Below are 12,750 nucleotides of genomic sequence, written 5' to 3' on the forward strand. Positions count from 1 at the left end.
CAATATTCTTTGGATGCCTACTGTGCATAGAACTTTGTATGGTCAACTGGCAGAAAAGTAAACTCTGTCTTTTAGATTCCTGAGCATAGAAATGTAAGTAGCTTGCCCTGCTCCATGATCTGTGATGTGTTCTTTTGGTATCATTCTTTTAAAAGCAAGTATGATAAAAGACTGAATGTGAAATAAATTTATTGAAAGAACTGGGAGGGGGTAGGAAGCAGAGATGGTTCAGTGGATAGAGAGCCAGGCCCAGAAATGGAAGGTCCTGGGTTCAAATGTGAACTCAGACACTTCCTAGCTGTGTGACCCTGGGCAAGTCACTTAAGCCCCATTGCCTAGCCCTTACTGCTCTTCTGCCTGCATAACATTAATTCTAAGACAGTCAATGAGGGTTTTTCCAGAATAAATGAATAAATAAATAAAAGCATTTCGGGGACTTTGACAAGCATCACTGAGCATCTGTGAGCTCCCTGAGGGCAGGGACTGTCAGTGATGGCTGAACTGAGGTCCTCTCCACTCCAGGCCTGATCCTCTCTCCACTGCGCTACCTAGCTGCCCTGTGTTATAAGTCTTAATAACCAATACGGATTGCCAGAAATTCTCTTGTAGGTATAACTCTAACAGCAGCCACACACTTCATTTAGTTTCAGTGTGAAGATGAAAGCACTCACAAGTCACTAACATTTAACAAAGGAGGAAATTTCCCTTTCCCTAACATAGCAAGGATACAGCGATGGAGCCCTTCACTTTCTTGGCCATGAGCGCCCTTGTTTCCATCTAGAAACTGCATAGAGTCAATAAATCATCAGCACATAGAAACCCATATGGTGTCAGGCACCCACCAAGTTTGAGAGGCCCTAACCACTTACACTCAAAGCCATTTATGCCCAAAGAGCAGTAAGATGCATGGAGGAACTGGGGCCAAGCAAATTCTATGGGGGGAGCCGTATCAGAGAAGCTTCATCACAAGCCAAAGCAACCACTTTTCAAAAGCAACATTGTGGGTCAGGGCTCAGGAGAGCTTGGAGCTCCAGATGCCTCACCTTGGCTTTCTCTGGTCATCCACTAGTGCCTGCCAAAGGCTCCCCCTGGCCAGTCTTTGTGGATTAGGACCTCCAAGAACAGGAACCTTGCTGGGCCATGAATACCCAGAAGATTGCTAGGATGTTCTTTGTTTTTTTTTTTTAATTCTTACCTTCCACCTTAAAATCAACACTATGTATTGGTTCCAAGGCAGAAGAGCAGTAAAGACTAAGCAATGGGGGTGAAGTGACTTGACCAGGGTCACACAGCTGGGAAGTGTCTGAGGTCAGATTTGAACCTACAACCTCCCATTTTGAGGCCTGGCTTTCAATCCACTGAACTACCCAGCTGCCCCCTTTCTGGGACCTTCTTGAAAAATACTGTTTGTGCTTGGGGGGCCATCAGGATCTAGGTATGTGAGTTTCCTAAAATCTAAAGAGTCCAGGTCTCTAGACCTCCTTCTTAGATCATGGGGAAGTAAGTCTCGTACTCATTCCAGACTGTACATGGCATCCTCTGAGATTTTCTGATCATGATATCTCCCAAAACTTGACTGAGAGAGATGGCTCCTGGATTTTCTTAGGAATCACTTCCACTACTAGTCCCGATCATCAGCCACCATCTAATCTAGGCCATCTGCTACAGTGGTTTTATCTGGCCCACTCAATATTATGACAGCTGTGTTCAATCCAAATAGAAGCGGGTCCCTGAAAGGCAGATACTGACTTAGAAAATCATATAAACTAGCATTATCTGTGTTTTGTTGTTAATGGTGTTAAGCATTTCCCAATTACATTTTAATCTATTTCGAGTGGCACTTGGAAGTTTTGCAGGCCAAATTTGGGCAGAGACTTTGAGACCCTCTGATACCAATGCCCTAGGAAGGGAGGCTTCATTCAGGTCTCTGCCTACCTCCATAATGTGGAAGTAATAAGGAGAGCTGGGGCAGCCCTAGGGAAGGATAGAAAGGGTATATTGATCTCCTTCCCAGGAGAAAGCAAATTGTTCCTGACTAGTCTCAGCCACAGAAATAAAGAAAAAAATGAATAAGGTTGATAATTCCATTCCACTGACTCCAAGTCAGGGCTACCTGGTCTACAACACTGACAAGGTCAGGAACAACTGTAGAGCTAGGCATAATGACTTTTTTCAACTCCTTGTCATCCATCATAAGCTGCCGGGTACCACCTGCCTTCTTCACAGATTAGCACGAGGTTGTTCTAAGAGGATCTGGAATAATGAAGTACTTCAACTTCCTTCATCTCCATCACTAGGGAAGTAATATCTTTCATCTTCCAGGGAGGACCCGATGCTCTGTGTTAAGGACATGGGATGGCTCAGGTAACCATCAGGAAACCAAGGGTTCCTTTTGGTCCTATCCACAGCAGCATGCCTAAAGATTGCTAAAAGGCCATGTGCAGATACTAAGCTTATAGCATGGACTGTACTCTGTATTCTCCCTTGCATGATCCAAATGGGATGGGGGTCTTGAGGATCTCTCAGGCTTGGGTGAGGCTGAAGATCCCCTGGTGCCCTGGTGCACTAATTTCCCAGGAGAATTTTACAAGCACCTTCATGGACTGTCCACAAATTACTCTCTGATCAGCCCTATATTCCAGATGCCGTATCCAAAGTCCTCTCTGTCCTCTTCTGCCCACCTAACAGAGTGCCCGGGTCCCAGAATATCTGTTACTGAAAGCACTACTTGTCCAAGCCACTTGGTCCCAATCTCTTGTTCAAATATCAATACCTCTTCAGCCTACTCTTATATGATGATGTCATTGGGGAGACCCATAGCTAAAGTTGAAGAAGCATAATATTGGGATCCACCCAGTAGAAATCTAATTTCTTCTAAGATAGGTTGAGCACAGAATATAACAGATTGGGGCCTAGAGAGGGGTGCTGAATAAACACAATCTGTCAAATCTATTTCCTTTAGGAATTGCACTCTTTATAGATCTTCATCTTTGAGCTGGCTGTAAGGGGAATTCATCTTTATAAGGGCATGTGCAAATAATTCCTATCTCTGATATCTAAAAAAAAAAGTAAAGAGCATATTCCTTCTGGAGGCCCTAACAAATTTAGTTGACTATAAAAGAAGTCCCTCAGAGAGTTTCCCCAGGCCATGGAAGACTGAAGCAGAAAGCCTTTCAGCACTGACTCCATTAGACCAAACCCTCAGGAGCCATTGCTCCAGGGACTCTTCCTATTTCTCTTTGAATTTGTCCTGTAGCCACCTTAACTCTTTGGTGGAAAGGGTCCCTTGCAGCCTGTTCCCTTCAAGCTGGAGTCATTGCCCTTCTTCCATAAAAAGGGATAGGATAAGACCCTGACTTGTTAACTCACAGGTGGGAATTCTCCAATCTCTGCCCCAAGACTATTCTCCTTCTCTAGTATCACAGCTCATCTATCAGGAGGAACTAGAAACTCTGGGTCCCAAACAAGGAGGACCTCTTGATCCCTAAACCCATCTAGAGAGAGGGCCTCATGCACATGGCTACCAGTTCCACTAGCTACCCCTCATTGTATGGGCCTTGAAAGTCTAGGGCTCTATCTTTAGCTGCTGAATGTGCCAGCCCAATTTACTTTCAGTCTCACTGCACTGGCAGTCCAATTTATGCAGTACAGTTAACAACAACCAAGGAAATGCTGACATTGGCATTTTCTTTACCCTCCTGGGCAGCCTGCTCCAGCATCTACTGAGCTAATCCATCTGCCTGAATAGCAACCTGCTGCCAGTCCTACAGAGAGGGGGATAACAATCATAAGGGCTCTGGAGAGAGGGACCAAGCAGTGTCCTGATCAGATGACTTTCCTTTTTGGAATCTGCTGGACTCTTCCCCCAGTTTAACCATAAAATGAGCCAAGCTCATCCTGTTTCATCCCAACTTGCCAAGAATACATGGCTCTAAAGCCTATAAGACTCTCAGTTCAGGTTAGTTAGTGGGACAAAAAGAGACATTCAATGCCTATTTCTGTTTTGTTTGCTTCTGCTTTGTTTTATTTGTACTTTCCATGCTGGAAAGATTGCACTGTAAGATTTAAGACTGGATATGGAGGGCAAGAGATAAGAGATAGTGAGGAGTTGAAGATAACACTGAGATCGTAGAGTTGAAGGATTGCAAGAATGATTTTGTCCTCAATAATAGTAGGGGAGTATTTTGAGGGAAGGGTTTGGGAGAAATATAATGAGTTCAGTTTTGAACTTGTTGAATTTAAGATATCTACCAGACATCCAGTTTGAGATGTCTAAAAGGAAATTGGAGATGCAAGGTTGGAGGTATCAGAGAGGTTGGCGTAAGATAGATAGATTTGATCATCATTGGCATAGAGATAATAACTAAGTCCAGGGGAGCTGATGAGATCACCAAGTATGGAGGGAGAAGAGAAGAGGGCCCAGTATAGAACCCTGTGGGATACCTACCATTAGAGAGAGCAAATTGGATGAGGATCCAGCAGACACTGAGAAAGAATGTTCAGATACCAGAGAACCATGAGAGAATGGTATCCTGAAGCCCTAGAGAGAAGAGAATATCAGGAAAGTCTTCAGAAAGTTCAAGGAGAATGAAGATTGAGAAAAAGTCATGGACTGTAAGAATGAGCTAATAACTGATTTGGCAAGTATATCTGTCTGGCAAGTTTAGAAGGTATGGCTAAATAAAGTGTTCACTCAACAAATATTTAAGTCCCTATAAATATATATATATATATATATATATATATATACACACATACATATATATATATATCAATGGACTTAAATGTAAATGGAATTATATAGTATTATAGATTCAGAGCTAGAAAGGATCTTAGAGGTTATGCTCAATACAGTGTAATGGAAAAACCAGCTGGATTTGGGATTGGAGAACCTTGGTTCAGAATCCAAACTCTGTCACTTATTACATGTAAAATACTAGTCAATTAACCTCTATGGGTCTTAATTTCCCCAACTGTAAAGTGAGTTAGTTGGACTAGACCAAGGATTCTTAACTTTTATTCATGTCACCAACCTCTTTAGCAGTCTGGTGAAGTCTATGGCTTACTTTTCCAAATAATCTTTTTAAAGGCTAAAATAAAATATATAGAGTTATAAAGGAGACCAATTAGACAGAAATACAGTTACCAAAAATATTTTTTTCAAGTTCACAAACTCCATATTAAGAGCCCTGGACTATATGATTTTGAAAAGTCTCTCTCAGCTTTAATCTATGTTCCTAGTCTAGCCCATATCCCATTGTATAGATGTGCTATATTATATATATATATATATATATATATATATATATATATATATACTCGTGTGTGTGTGTGTTTATCACAGCTAGGAACTACCTTACTATCTCTCTATCTATCTTGCTTGAGTTTCAAATCCCTGTTACCCATTTTTGTTTCTTCCATCTAAACCCCAAATCATTTTCTTCAGCAGAGTAAATAGAAGCAAAAATAAGAGTTGAGTAGAATTCCCTTTTCTTTGTCATCTGTTAACATCATTCTATACTTCCTTACTAATCAATCCAATCTCTTCCCTGATGCTCCTTTTCCTTGACATGTTTTAAAATATCCCCATGTTGCTTTACCTTGGTTTTCCTAACCAGCCTCATTTCATTCTGTGCTTTAGTCCTCTTGATTTCATTCTAAGTTGTTTCCCCTGGATTCTATCTTCTGTGCATGTTTTGTTTTGACTTTTCATTTAAGTTGATAAAAAGAGTTCCATTCACATCTATAGTATCTGTTATAAATAACTGTCCCTTTTCTTTCTTATTAGTTTAAAATAGTTTCAAATTGAAATAGCTGTAGATAACTATTTACACTGTCAAAGACTATTATGGAATAGTTAGACCAATCCTATTCACCAAATATTTGTTTTATGTAGCCCAAGATGGTAAGCTAAAGACAACTTGACAGCCTATATCAGTGGAGGAAGTGTCCACACCAGAAGTACCCAAACTGACAAATGGATTTGAAAAAAACAAAAACAAATAAAAACGTGTAAGGCATTGAAGGAAACCAGGGAGAGTAAATAAAGAAGGGCTACAGAGGAAAAGGTGGGTTTCAAAAATTATTTTTGAATTTTTAAGAGGGACATTGTTTGGGGGGAAATAATAAGGAAAAAGTAAAGGAAATCTTGGCATAGAGTGCCAGCTCTGAACCAAAAGTGAGCATGGGGATAGCTGGTAAATTAATACAGCCAGATTAGAAAGCTGAAATGGAGAGAATCAATCCTGTAAACTTAAAAAATTATCTGTTGAATTAAACTGAAAAATGTTTTCAAAAACTATCACCTGGAGTCTCTACTAAAAGGATTCTTCAAATAATCCCTCTGTGATATTTTAGAAAACATAAAAAATATATCACCATTGGCTTTTCAGAAACTTCAAATTGCTTGGGTCGTATGGTATCAGAGGGCCAGAAAAAGAATTGTATAACCCGAGAAAAACTGTAACAAACAAACCCTTTAATTAAAAGCAAAACAAGAAAATACAAAGCCAACTCATATTGCCTCCAAAGTGAAAATATTTGAGTCAGGTATTTGTAAAATGGAGAAAAGGGAAATCAGACTATTGCCCATCAATCAACAGCTATGTTTAACACATTTATAAAAGTTAATAGAGCAACCTATAATGTAAGACAAATTAGTGTTATTAGTATAAAGTTTATGGTTCAATGAAACTAATAATTTGCTGTAAAGCAATGGAAATAATTAGAAAATTATGATAAATTGATGTGGATTTTTAAATGACAAAAAAAAAACCTATAACCTTACATAGTTTACTGTCTTCATCAAATTTCTCTGCTAATTTCATACACAGCTGCCTCAGGATGAAATAAACAATTGCCTTTTAAAATATACATATATAAATGAAATTTCTATTTTTAATTTAAAACAGAACAGAAAGAAAAATCACAGAAAGAAAATACCCTGTGAAATGACCAAATTTAGCATTTTCCTTGACATCTTTCTATTTTTAAGGGACTAATTTGTTGAAGAAACCATATTTAGAAGAGTACCTTTACAATGCCATTTTCTAATTTTCCTTCAATTAGGCAATTTACAATTGTTCACAAACTAATTTCTTGTGATATTGAGATAGGTACAAAACATAATCATTTGAAGATAATTGAACCATATTGCTTCCTTTCTCTATGGCTTTGATATGAAAGCTACATATTTCATACCAAAAAAGTCCTAGCTTTGGAAGGCATTAGAACCTTTGATGAGGGTTAACCTCTTGCAGGAAGTGCAGTCTCCTTTCTTTGGGGTAACATAAATTATGTCTATTCATGATGAGGAGTAAGAAGCCAGAATTCTGACTGGAATGGAACTTTCCAAACACAAAAGGAACACCGATGACTGGTTGCTACTGTAACTCTGAGCATTACAAAAATGCTGGTTGCATTTTTGGATCTCATTTACAGACACTATATTTATGCAATAGAAGATATTTTAGAACTATTAACAAAAATGAAAAAGAAAAGCACACACTAGGATATGGGGATGGAGGGAGATTTTAAAAAAGGATATGAATGAACTATCATCAAATATTTCATGGCTGGAAGGAAAAAAGAATAGAAATGAATCTCGTAAAAAACTAAAAACTTGGTTAATAACAGATTTCAGAATTTGATTTTTAAATAGCCTGTTTAAATTAAATCTTTCTATGATAGAAAGTGATGGGGATTCTTTCCATTCAATGCATGGCTAAATATCTAAGATGAAATTCCATGACAAAAAGTTTTATTCTTTGTTTTCTAGGAAGCCTGTCATGAAAACATAAATTCAGTGACATCATCTTTAAACCCTGTCAGCTGCAGCCAAGCCTGACTCTGAAAAACTAACTTGTGCATATCATTACTCTCTTTCGATCAAACATTTAAAAAACAGGCACTGCTCTCAGTAATGCTTTGTTCTGGACAAGGATGAGGTGCTTCATCTTAACGGACTAACTTTTCTGCACACATTCCTTTCATTCCTTTTGTCCTTTCCCAAGAAGAATTCCTCCAGATTCCTCTTGTGAAATACAGCTAATGACTGCTCCTCTATCTTCAATTCCCTTTTCATCATTCTCTAAACCTTGATTTCATCAGAAATCGTGTACTAAGCATTGAAGATTCCTGGAAATTTCTAGCTGGTCTTAGCCATTCCACTCCACCACCTTCCAATTCCTAAAGTGGATTTTGAGGAGAAGGCAAGATCTGCAGATGTTCTTCCTATTCAGCCATCCATCCCACTCCCTTCTTTGTTCACAGCACCGTTTGTTTCGTTTGTAAGCCATTTACTAACAAATCAAAAAGGCTATGTATGCCTTACTGGATTTTGTTTTCCTTTGCAGTCACAACAGCTTGGTGTTCAAGAAAATACCTAACGCTCATTTTTAATGATATAATGAAATCTCATTTTTTAATTACCTGAACAAAAAGGTTTCAAGTCCATCAGATTGCCTTTCAGGGCCTGCAAAGGTATTAGCTGACTCCATAACCAATTACCTACATTTCCCTTTTACTTATTGCAAATGTGACCTTTTGTTAGAATTTGATTGCAAGTTTCCTGCTGTGAGTGTATAACTATCTGAGTGTCTGAGGCCAGTCGCTCCTCTCCTCTCGTGTGATGACTGCTGTTAATTTTAATACCCTCTGATGGTTGGAGAACAAATAAGTGTCTCTGACACAGTGCAGAGGCATTGCAAGGTGGGTAAACTAGCGCTTTAATGAGTAGAAATCAGTGCATTGAGAGGGTCTACTAGTGACAACCCAAAAGACCTACAACCTGGGAGAGGAAAAATAATCTCCTGTCTGTCTGAAGTCAAGACATCTTGTTGTGTTTATAGTATAAGAAGAGTCCTGAGCCCTGCATAATGAATGAAGCTTTAAGGGGGAGGAGGGGAAGCATAAAAGGCCAAGTATTGTAATTAAAGTTTTGCATGCATTATTCTGAGAAATCTATTAGGTGACTTTGGGGTGTGAGGACAGATAGTCAGACTATGTGATGCATCAATTCAAGTGTGAACATGTGTTCACAAATACATTCTAACACAGACCTGAAATGGGAAGACTAAGGCAATGACGACGTCTGACTATATTGAGGACCTATTTCCAGAACATATGTGTGTGTCTGTGTATATGTGCATAAATATGGATATATACGTACATATATGTATTGTGGAAAGGGGAGGGAGGGAGAGAGAGAGGGGGGGGAAGGGAGGGAGGGAGGGAGAGAGGGAGAGAGATTGAGAGAGGAAGAGAGAGATTGAGAGGGGGAGGGGGAGGGGGAAGGGAGAGAGATTGAGGGGGAGGGAGGGAAAGAGAGAGGGAGAGAGATTGAGAGAGGGAGAGAGAGATTGAGAGAGAGAGAGATTGAGGGAGGGAGAGAGGGGGAGAGAGATTGAGGGAGGAGGGAGGGAGAGAGAGAGAGGGAGGGAGAGAGGGGGAGAGAGATTGAGGGAGGAGGGAGGGAGAGAGAGAGAAGGAGAGAGATTGAGAGAGGGAGAGAGGGAGAGAGAGAGAGAGAGGGAGAGAGAAAGAGAGAGGGGGAGAGAGATTGAGAGAGGGAGAGAGGGAGGGAGGGAAGGAGAGACTCAAGTTAGATTTGAATAATCAAACTTGTCCCTAGCTCTATTTTATAGAACTTCCTATATTAGTTAGGATATGAGTCAGGGCCAAAATGCTCTCTGTTCCCCTTACCTCCTTCCAAAATGATTTCAATGTCCTTCTCTATAAAAGTGTGCAATTCACCCAACAGTTTTATATCAACAATTTCCTGGGTGTTGCTCCTGGCTCCCATAGGTTGCCCAAAGTTGGCAAACTAGGATGAGTTTTATTCTTTAAGTCTAACTTGAGTCTCTCTCTATAGAGAGGTAAGTGATAGAGATGATAGAGTTATCTATAGATAGATAGATGCTTTTTACTAGCTATATGACTATATATATGCATATGTATATGTATGTATATGCATATATGTATATTTATGTGTACATATATGCACATCTGGGTGTAGATGTGTGTGTATGTGTGTATATATATATATATATATATATATTGCAAATAAGTCCCTAAGTCAGAGACCTGGCCTAGGCCCAAGCTTTCCATTTCAGATCTATGTTAGAATATATTTATACATTCAAACTTAAAATGTTATAGCACATAGTCTGACTATCTGTCTTCATTCCCCAAAGTGAATTGATTGCAGGCTTATTCTAATACAAAGGCAGTCTTTTCAAGAAATTACCACAGATAGAGGAATGAAATATCACTGAGTTGGGACTTGGTGACTTTGAGGTGAGTGAGGTGAGATTTGAAGCCAAGAGACCCAGAGGGAAAAGGATCTTAATTCCCCAGTGATCAAAGGAATTGGGGAAAATAGCAGCCTTGGATGATGGTGAAAATAAGCCTGGAACAGAGTGAGTACAACAGAATAAATTAGTAGAATGTAATTTCCTTAAGGGAAAAAGATGCTTTTAATTTTGTTTTTGTATGCCTGGTGGTGTTGAGTCATTTCAAGTCATGATCCCATTTGGGATTTTCTTGGCAACAATACTGGAATGGTTTGCCATTTTCTTCTTCAGATTATTTTACAGATGAGGAAAATGAGGCAAACAGAATTAATAGACTTGCCCAGGGTCACACACTAAGTGTCTGACGCTGGATTTGAACTCGTCTTTCTAACTGCTATTCTCAAGGCCTAGCTATCTTGCATACTCATCTGTTTTTGGCTTTCTATGCAGTAAGCTCTTAAAGAATGTTAGTTGATTGAATTGAACTGAATTAATTCTAAGTTTAGGACTAGAGGAGGTAAACTAAAACACCCTATGAGTGTTGTTGGGTTTTTTTTAACTCTTACTTTCTATCTTAGTTAACAATTCTAAGACTGAAAGACATAGGGCTAGGGAAATAGTTAAGTGACTTGTCCAGGGACACATAGCTAGGAAGCATCTGAGGTCATATTTGAACCCACATCCTCCTGACTCCAGGCCTGGCTCTCTATCTCGCTAGCTACCCAAGACCTCTTCAAGTCTGAAGGAAATAAAAAGGAAAATACCTGAGACTATGTTACAATTATATGCCACTATTTTTTCAGTCATTCCCGGTTTAATAGATAACTACTTTGGTTCCAGTTAATCCTTCTCTTCCTTAAAGTGCCATCTCAGGTGTCATTTTCTCTGTGAACTCTGCCCTGATCTCCTATCTGACAGCCATCTCTCAGTTTTCAAAGTCTCTCACATGTGTCTGGATTCTTTTTTTTAAATCATGTTCTACTCTGTGACATGTTTATTCATATGCATTCATACCTCTATCAATTTGTATGCTCCTTGAGGACAAGGATTACGCACGTTATTTTGCATTTTGGTATTCTACAATGCCTTGCACTGCAGGCATTTAACAAATAAGTGTTCAATTGAATTGAATTATCTATAATCTAGTCCAATCTCTTCATTTTAAAGGGTAGGAAAGTGAGTTCCATAGAGATTAAGTGACCTGTCCAAGGTCACACACAACTATAGAATAATAGAGCATGCACTAGAACCTCAATTTCTTGACTCCTACTTAGTGACGCAATTGCTCTTTCTAACCTACCATAATGGGTTCTGATTTTGCATTGAGGAAATCCTGTCCTCATCCTCTCTCTATAGTAGCACTAAAAAGTTTATCAAGGAAACCAATAAAAACTGGAAGAGAAGTCTTCTATTTAAGATTGCCTTGAGGGCTATGCATTATCACACCATTTCAGTCCAACTGAGCAGAACAATTCAACACAAATTAAACAAAATAATTAATAATTAAATATACAAAACGCTGAGGATACAAAGATAAAATACAATGATGCCCTTGAGGAATATAAAATGTAATGAGGAAGATGATATGTACACAAAAACAAGGATGTACTAAACCCAGAGGAGAGATCCAGAAAAAATAATATGAGAAAATTGAAATGATTCAATCAATCCATCAAAAAGCATTTGTTAAGCTCCTACTATGTGCCAGCACTTGTACTAGGCACTGAAGCTACTATGTTCAAAAGTGTTCTTACCTTCAAGGAGCACTCCCTTTTGGGGGGATTACAACATATACATACATAAATGTATACAAAATATATGCAAGGTGAATTTGGGGGAGAAGACAGAAGCATCTGAGGGAAATAACTAATATCAAGAGGGGAGATCAGGGAAGGCTTCTTGGAAGAGGAGACATCTGAATCAGACCAAGTAAAAGGAAAGAATGCTGTCAACTGGTGGAAATGGGGATGCCATTTTAGGACTAGATTTCTTGAAGGTCTGCCTTGCACAAACATTTAGGGCAACTCCAACTATCAGGTTTACTTAATTTTTTAAAACTCTGACCTTTTGTCTTAGAATCAGCATTGTGTATTGGTTCCAAGGAAGAAAAGCAGTTAGAGCTAGGCAATGGAGTTTAAGTGACTTGCCCAGGCTCACACAACTGGGAAGTGTCTGAGATCAAATTTGAACCCAGGACCTCCTATCTCTAGACCTGACTCTCAATCCACTGAGCTACCCAGATGCCCCCTTAGGTTTACTTTCCTTCATAGTTTTTAACAGTGAATCACAATACCTGCTGGGAGGGGGAAGAAGCTGAAAAGCAATAAAGTGGGATCTTATTTTATGTAAACTCAACACTCATGAATTCAGATATACCCCACTGATGATAGGAAAAATAATAAAGGCAGAAAAATAAACAATATAATTTTTTATTATACACTAAGTTGGCACCACTTTC

General features: G+C 39.1%; 1 protein-coding gene across 9 annotated transcripts in view; it reads right to left on the bottom strand.

Annotated features, from left to right (window-relative positions):
- The window catches only part of NDUFS6 (NADH:ubiquinone oxidoreductase subunit S6), a 116,678-nt gene that overhangs the window by 19,075 nt on the left and 84,853 nt on the right, over positions 1-12,750 (bottom strand). The window contains exon 6 of one of the 9 annotated variants that reach the window (XR_008917807.1): positions 4,448-4,540. The exons of the other annotated variants lie outside the window; for them this stretch is intronic. The gene's annotated coding sequence lies outside the window, so the exon portion shown is untranslated. The remainder of the gene's footprint in view (positions 1-4,447; positions 4,541-12,750) is intronic. 9 annotated transcript variants of the gene reach the window in all.

This window comes from Monodelphis domestica, chromosome 3 (genome assembly GCF_027887165.1).
Source record: "Monodelphis domestica isolate mMonDom1 chromosome 3, mMonDom1.pri, whole genome shotgun sequence".
NCBI lineage: Eukaryota > Metazoa > Chordata > Mammalia > Didelphimorphia > Didelphidae > Monodelphis > Monodelphis domestica.